Genomic DNA, 8,552 nt, shown 5'->3' on the forward strand with positions numbered 1-8,552 from the left:
TGAAGGAGTCACTTCACCCATTAATACAGACACGTCGTCCATGTACAGAGTCCTAGAGTTTTTGGAACTTAAATATCATCATGTAACGCATCTTTACTGGATATGTGGTGTGTTGGAAATTTGTTTGTGTACCCTTATTGTAGACTCTTGTAGATCATGTTTCTCAATATCAACAATCTCATGTGCAAACCAACAATGAATTGATCTACATTGTGTTTGTATCCAAACCCCGATATATCTTATTCCTCTGTGTTTTTTTCAAGATTTACATCTTCAGTTGGAACCACTGGGTTTGGGACTTAAAGCCACAGACAGAGTAGGGAAGTCAGAAAGTATTGAGAAACAGACTAACACATTATTGGCTTTGGTCTTTCGTGAGATTCACTTACTTTAAGAAAAAAATAGAACAAGAGGTAAACTTTCTGACCCCATAACATTTTCCAAAAGTTGGATTTGTTTTTTTGGAAATAAGTAGCTCTGTGTGACAACAATCATAGATCTGTTATAGTAAAATGACATAAACTGGAAGAAGAAGATGAAATAATGAATAAATTACAAATCTTGATGCCAAACTAGTCAAAACTGGAAAAGAAACCACATGCTTAATCATCACTCCACCCTTTGTTGTACTTCCAGAGTCTGACACCATTTTCTGTATCAACATTGAAGACAGAGACAGTAGGCTATAAAAATACATGAGAAACTGACTCAACTTAGTGAAAAAGATTTTTCTTTTTAAATATTTAAAAATATTTAAAAGATTTTAAGTTGTAGTGACCATGCACTAACTGCAGGTGTTTCCCATCACAATGTGCACACATGGATACCATGGAAATATCATTTAGCCTTGCAAAATCTTGTTCATCAATCAAACAATGCAACGTTTTGCAGCCCTGACAATGATCTAAGTTCAGTAATTCTGCCCCACAGTATAATTTAACAGAAATTTGGACTTGAGTCGAGTGGTGATTTCACACTCTTTCTTGAACCCAGAATGCTGCACACAACTACACTTCGCTGTCACACCGTTCAGATCAATCAATCAATCATAACACGAAGCACGCACACTAAACGTAAACACAGAACTACCAATCAGTTTTGTTGATCAACAAATCCAATCAAATTTTAGGTTTCATTGGAAGTTTTATTGGAATTGTTTGATAGTTTTAATGTTGACACAATAGAGAAAGGCAGTGTTACCCTGTGCTATTCAACTCAAATGAAAAGCAGTCAGAAAAACAAAACAATATGGAGCCACCGATCACTTTTATTTCTGAGCACTGAGACTGTGGTTTGATAGAAATAGACTACAACCATCCATGACATGTAAAATAATAGCCCTCCATAGCTTTAGCATTGCTTTCCATCATTGGATTCATGATGGACATTTTTACACAAAAAAATTAATTAAATTGATGCTGCAGAACCTGAGAAATTGTCCATTTTCCATGCTTCCTTGTCAAACCTGGCGCCTACGTTACCTACAACTCAACCTCTTACAGTTTAGTCGGAGATGTGTGTATTATTGCTAGTAGCAGCTAATGCAGCCTGGAGCTGCTGCCTCCAGCAGAGATGAGGAGCTACAGTCTGATAACTTCACTGCTTTCTAACTCCACACCCCCAGATTTTTTTATTTTTCAGACTTGTACTCTTCAGTCCCAACCCATGCTGATTCAAGTGACACCACTTGAGACAATTTATCACAATTCACATGGCTCCTCTGGAGACACAAAAGGCTTTATACTACTTTTTACACAAATAACACCTGGAAACACATGCTGATGTTGAAAATCAATGGAATTCCCTTTTAAAACAAGCTCACCGCATATTATAACAGATCAGCTGATAGAAGCCATGTGAGAAACTTGGATCACTGGAATGCCAGAAATGCATTCCAGTGATCCAAAGTGTCACAATGGAAAATCAAAGGCAAGGAACAAACTGAGAGCAACTTGGATGCTACTCTGCATGTCAGCTTCTCACCCATCCCACCATGACTTGATCTAATTTTTCCCAGAAGCAAGCCCAGGTGTCTCACTGAGGGTTAACAGAATATTTATTTTGGTCATTACAGCTGACAGGTGGCATAATACATATTTACAGCCCAGTCAAGTTATGGTTTATTTTTGTTTGCTTGATTGTTTTTTTTTTTCATTTATTTGAGAAGGTGGTTCTTGAAAATTTTTTAACAATCAGAAGTGGGCCATAAGTTACAAAAGGTTGAGAACCCCTGCTTTACACAAAACATTAAAAGCATCGAGATAAAGTGCAAAAGAAACACACTTTAAAATGGCAGTTAAATACAATCAAAAACAGTAATTAAAGAGCTTAGAGAACAGAAAATAAAAACAAGCTAAAATAGTATTAAAGCTGCAAGCAGCGTTGAACGGGCCTTCGCGCCTCTGCGCACGTCGGGCCACGCTGCAATCGAAGGGCTTCTGTCACGGGCATGTAGATGTCTTCAGACTCAGGCTGTTTTCAGACAGTGCAAGTAGGAGATAAACATCACTTCCTTTGTCCACTATTTTGCCTGCTCCTGGGACTGCTTTGCTGAAATTTTGTTGGGGGCGCTATTCATCCAGTTTGCATCACTGATGGAATATTGTCATGTAGACGTGTTCAGGCCGGGACTCTTATCAAACATGTAAAGTTTGGTGCAAACTGGAGCATTTACAATAAAGTTATAGCAACTTCCTCTGTCATGGCGAAGCATCAAATCTCAACAATGTGAGGATGAGAATTTTCTGCAGGGTGAGACATGGCTGCCTTGCGCACACCTGTGGCATCAAAATTATGCAAGTTTTGGGCCCATTCACTTGAATTTCAATTAGTAAATTGAAAACTCAAACAAAAAAAGTTTGTGTGTAAAACAAAATCATTTCCTAATTTTCATCAAGTCAATTTTTAGAAAAGGAAAGACTTTTAACCCACATGACCTAGTGAAAGTTTGATTGAAATGTGTACTGTCAGGTGTGTAGAGACAATAAGTAACTGCAGCTGGACACAGAAAAATACTCCATATTTGAATGGAGAGTGTAAGCGAACCGCTAGGTGCTCAGGCCCTAATAAAGGAAAAACTGCAGTACAGAGCTACAAATTTTAGTTTTGATTTTATTTTTCTACAGCACTTTATCACTAAACTGTCACCCTCACTCCATTTTTTCCTGTCCCCTCATAGGTCATCCCCACTATTGAATTATACATATAAGACCTATAATTATTGTAAAATAAATGATAATAACACCAAACTTCATACAGAGTTTGTATATAAGTACTTTCTGCTGTACTTCCCCCCCCCCCTCCTATTTTCTCTCTCTCCCTCTCAGTTGGAGAGGAGAATTTCAGAGTACTCTTATTGTGAAATCTCCTCATAAAGCCCATGACTTTGGCCAAATCTTACATCAAAAATCATAGTTGTTAGTAGGAAATTTTGTGGCGAATCCATTGATACAGGTTTGAAAGTGGTCAGACTTATAGTTTAGACGTCAGAAGCCTCTGTTTGACACAAAGTCCATGCCTCCCCCATTGTTTTACATTGTAAGGGATACATTGTGATGTGGCACTGCAACTGTCAAGGCTTATATAATCCAAACTGTTCGAGTTATTACAATGTTTTTAACAACTTTTTTCCAGCACAGTGTCATAAGTCATCAATTAAATTTTGAAGCCGATACCATTAACGCCCTCGGAGGAGATAGGGTTTGTTTGGAAGCCAAAATTGAGGCAAAGTCTTATTTTTAAAGACTAATTGCAGACTTCCTGTTGGATTTAGCTCAGGGGTGTCAGCATATGAATTGTAAAAGAGGCACTTCTGTAAGTAACTCTTTTTGGTCCTCTGTGGCAGGAGCCTCCCTCTCCTCCAGAAGTGCCTCTTTTTGGTCCTCTGTGGCAGCAACTCCTGGAGAAACCTCCCTCCCCCCCAGAAGAACTTTTTTTGGTCTTCTGTTGCAGAAACCTTTGAAGAAGCATCCCTCCCCCCCCAGAAGTCCCTCTTTATGGTCTTCTGTGGCAGAAGCCTCCCTCTCCTCAAGAAGGGCCTCTTTTTGGTCCTCTGTGGCAGCAACTCCTGGAGAAACTTCCCTCCCCCCTAGAATCCCTCTGTTTGGTTCTCTGTGGCAGCAACTCCTGCAGAAACTTCCATCCACCCCACAAGTCCCTTTTTTTTGGTCTTCTGTAGCAGAAACCTTTGAAAAAGCCTCCCTCCCCACCAGAGGGACTTCTGGGGTGAAGGGAAGTTTCTGCAGGAGTTGCTGCCAGAGAACCAAAAAGAGGCCCTTCTGGAGGAGAGGGAGGCCTCTGCCACAGAAGACCAAAAAGAGGTACTTCTAAAGGGGAAGGGAGGCTTCTTCAAAGGTTTCTGCTACAGAAGACTAAAAAAGGGACTTCTGGGGGGGAGGGAGGCTTTTTCAAAGATTTCTGCTACAGAAGACCAAAAAAAGGGACTTCTGGGGGGAGGGAGGTTTCTCCAGGACTTGCTGCCACAGAGGACCAAAGGCACTTCTGGAGGAGAGGGAGGCTTCTGCCACAGAGGACCAAAAAGAGGGACTTCTGGGGGGGAGGGAGGCTTCTGCCACAGAAGACCAAAAAGAGGTACTTCTGGGGGGGAGGGAGGCTTCTTCAAAGGTTTCTGCTACAGAAGACTAAAAAAAGGGACTTCTAGGGGGGAGGGAAGTTTCTTCAGGAGTTGCTGCCACAGAGGACCAAAAAGAGGCCCTTCTTGAAGAGAGGGAGGCTTCTGCCACAAAAGACCAAAAAGAGGGACCTTTGGGGGTGGAAGGAAGTTTCTGCAGGAGTTGCTGCCACTGAGAACCAAAAAGAGGCCCTTCTGGAGAAGAGGGAGGCCTCTGCCAGAGAAGACCAAAAAGAGGTACTTCTAAAGGGGAAGGGAGGCTTCTTCAAAGGTTTCTTCTACAGAAGACTAAAAAAAGGGACTTCTGGGGGGGAGGGAGGCTTCTTCGGAGGTTTCTGCCACAGACGACCAAAAAGGGGGACTTCTTGGGTGGAGGGAAGTTTCTGCAGGAGTTGCTGCCACAGAGAACCAAAAAGAGGCCCTTCTGGAGGAGCGGGAGGCCTCTGCCACAGAAGACTAAAAAGAGGTACTTCTAAAGGGGAAGGGAGGCTTCTTCAAAGGTTTCTGCTACAGAAGACTAAAAAAGGGGACTTCTGAGGGGGAGGGAGGCTTCCTCTGAGGTTTCTGCCACAGACGACCAAAAAGGAGGACTTCTGGTGGGGAGGGAGGCTTTTTCAAAGATTTCTGCCACAGAGGACCAAAAAGAGGGACTTCTGGGGTGGAGGGAAGTTTCTCCAGGAGTTGCTGCCACAGAGGACCATAAAGAGGGACTTATGGGGTGGAGGGAAGTTTCTCCAGGAGTTGCTGCCACAGAGAACCAAAAAGAGGCCCTTCTGGATATCCTGTGGCAGTAACTGGAGAAACCTCCCTCCCCCCAGAAGTCCCTTTTTTTGGTCTTCTGTAGCAGAAACCTTTGAAGAAGCCTCCCTCCCCACCAGAAGTCCCTCTTTTTGGTCGTCTGGCAGAAACCTCCGAAGACGCCTCCTTCTCCTCCAGAGGTGCCTCTTTTTGGTTCTCGGTGGCAGCAACTCCTGCAGAAACTTCCCTCCACCCCCAAAGGTCCCTCTTTTTGGTCTGTTGTGGCAGAAGCCTCCCTCTCTTCAAGAAGGGCCTCTTTTTGGTCCTCTGTGGCAGCAACTCCTGAAGAAACTTCCCTCCCCCCTAGAAGTCCCTTTTTTTAGTCTTCTGTAGCAGAAATCTTTGAAGAAGCCTCCCTCCCCCCAAGAAGCACCTTTTTCGGTCTTCTGTAGCAGAAACCTTTGAAGAAGCCTCCCTCCCCACCAGAAGTCCCTCTTTTTGGTCGTCTGTGGCAGAAACCTCAGAAGAAGCCTCCCCCCCCCCAGAAGTCCCTCTTTTTGGTCCTCTGTGGCAGCATCTCCTGGAGAAACCTCCCTCCCACCCCAGAAATCCCTTTTTTTGGTCTTCCGTGGCAGAAATCTACGAAAAAGTCTCCCTCTCCTCCAGAAGTGCCTCTTTTTGGTCCTCTGTGGCAGCGACTCCTGGAGAAACCTCCCTCCCCCCAAGGTCCCTCTTTTTGGTCTTCTGTAGCAGAAACCTTTGAAGAAGCCTCCCTCTCCTCCAGAAGTGCTTCTTTTTGGTCCTCTGTGGCAGCAACTCCTGGAGAAGCCTCCCCCCCCCCCAGAAGTCCTGCTTTTTGGTCTGCCGTGGCACAGAGACATTGCTATTATTTACTCTTCAGAGGGACAATGGAAGCAGCATGACATTGTCCTCCAAATGCCACGGAAGAAGGCACACACTTTCTTCTTCTTCCTCATCTTTCTCTGAACTCCGAAGTCCTCAGCCTCCAACTCCTCCTGCAGGACTTCTAGCTTCGGCTCCATGTATACAATCACGTTGGTCTCCAGTCTTCAGGATGAGGATGTCCTCACAGTGGCTGTCACTTCGTCTGGAGACGTCTGGAGAAGCCTCCCTCTCCTCCAGAAATCCCACTTTTTGGTCCAGCTCTGGCTCCATGTGAACGATCATGTTGGCCTCTAATATTAACATGGATGTCCTCACAGTGGTTGTCTCATCCAGTGAGACCTCTGGAGAAGCCTCCTTCTCCTCCAGAAGTCCCTCTTGTGACCCTTCCAACGTGCTGAGCTGAGGCTGAGGCTGAGGTCTGCATGCGGCAGTCTGCACTCTATTGTCCATATCCTGGATTGCAAAGATGACGTTCTCTCTTGCAGAGAATAAGCTGTCATCATAGTCCATTATGTGGAAGGTCTTGGAGTGATGGTCAAATCCTTTAAGATGGATTTGACCTTGAATCTTGGTGCTAAAGTGCAGACCCTGAGCAAAGGAGCTGCAGAGAGAGGTCCATACTGAGGCAGGTAGGGAGCTGCTGAGTCACTCAGCAGTCTCCCAACCTCAATGATGGCTGCTTCAATTTGGTCTGCAGACTCTGGTTCTTCCAGAAGGAACTTCAGAGTGGTGTTTATCACCTCCTGGATGACTGCTCTGAGAGAGTTCTCCTGGCTTCGCATCCCCTGAAGACAGGAGGAATGTGAGATCCACCAAAATATTTCAGCAGCTTGCTGAACAGTGATGGTGGATATGTTCGCACAGCCTCCTCTGCTTTTGGTCGGAAGACTGTAACAAACATCTGAAGGCCCTCCGGTGTGACCTTCCTGTTCAGCAGCTGTGAAAGCTGCTTCTCCTCGTCCAGCTCTTCTTGGACCTCCTGCTCCATTTGACTGAGACAGAATCTCCTCGCTGTTGTCCAGGCCTGTCAACAGCACTCAGTTAGTTTCAACAATAAGATAATAAAGGTTTATAGTAGACTTGTGTTACACACAGGTTTACATATCAAACTACAGTCTGAAGATTCATTATATTTACTCACCAGGTTAGCCATGAGATGTTTTGTCTCGAGTCTGCCATCATCATTCATCATCATCATTTCCTGAAACCTGTAAAAATAAAAAAAATATTGTTATTTTCTACAACTGTTACATGTTTGTAAAAAAGGCTGTAATATAACATGTCAGTTTTCTATCAGTGTATGATGCAAATAAACAGTCAGTTTGACTTCATCACAGGTCATCATCTGTCTGACAGTTAAATGATTGGGGACTTGATCCTGCTGCTTCAGGAGCACAAACTGCCTGAGCATCATCTTCTGCAAGACAGATTCAGCAAACAATTAGCTCACAGCAACACCATATTATACTCAAATGTAACATTAAATTGAACAGTGTACCTTTACATTTGACAGTGACTTACTTCTGCTTGGTAGCAGCATCGCTCTTCTTCAGAGAAAGAGGATGGTCTCATTTGTTGGACTTGTTTAAAGACAGTGTTGGCGTCCATTTTGAGAGATGTCAGTCTTCAACAGAGAGAAAAAACAATCAATCAGTAAAGTAAACAATCAGTAAACAGGTTTGTCGAACACAATGAACAAATATGTCGGTTCAGAGGGTTTGGACAGCTGAGCAATCAGATACCAAATGATTGAGAATGTGCAAGAGTTCTTCAAGTTAAGAACATTCAGAATGTAGATGTGTGTGATGTCATCAACATTCTTGACACATTAAAGGATGGAACTGCTGATATGCAAATGAGGGAACTGAACCCAGGTCTGAGCTTAACTCCGCCCACTGCATAATTTTGAAAAATGCTAAAAAGTGGTCAAGAAGCAACATGCCAAATCAAAATGAATGCTATGTTTTTCTACATTTTCTTTACCTCAATATGCAAATAATATTGAGTTCAAAACGTATATTGTAGCACCATGCCCTTCACCACAAGATACTATATTCACCAGCATTCACATACCACAGTATTAAGTAATAATTTTAGACTTTTTAGTGTCTGTTAAAAAACACTTTTCACAAAAATATAAAGACTTAGTTTATTTCTGGGTATCGCTTACTGTTTGTAATTGGTTGCCAAACTTTTGAAGGTGTGGATGATGCTCTTAACCAGCCAGAACCCTTCAATGCTAAATTGGATTGCAACCAAATTTGGGAATGTTGTACAT

At 43.2% G+C, this 8,552-nt stretch overlaps 1 long non-coding RNA gene across 1 annotated transcript; it reads right to left on the bottom strand.

Annotated features, from left to right (window-relative positions):
* Nucleotides 1-6,685: 6,685 nt before the first annotated feature.
* Nucleotides 6,686-8,015, bottom strand: LOC122994123. Its single transcript, XR_006406518.1, has 3 exons — nucleotides 7,796-8,015; nucleotides 7,416-7,691; nucleotides 6,686-7,298 (listed from the first exon to the last, which is right to left on the bottom strand). It is a non-coding gene; the product is annotated as an uncharacterized LOC122994123 (long non-coding RNA).
* Between the last annotated feature and the right edge of the window lie 537 nt (nucleotides 8,016-8,552).

The sequence above is a fragment of the Thunnus albacares genome, chromosome 12 (genome assembly GCF_914725855.1).
Source record: "Thunnus albacares chromosome 12, fThuAlb1.1, whole genome shotgun sequence".
Classification (NCBI taxonomy): domain Eukaryota; kingdom Metazoa; phylum Chordata; class Actinopteri; order Scombriformes; family Scombridae; genus Thunnus; species Thunnus albacares.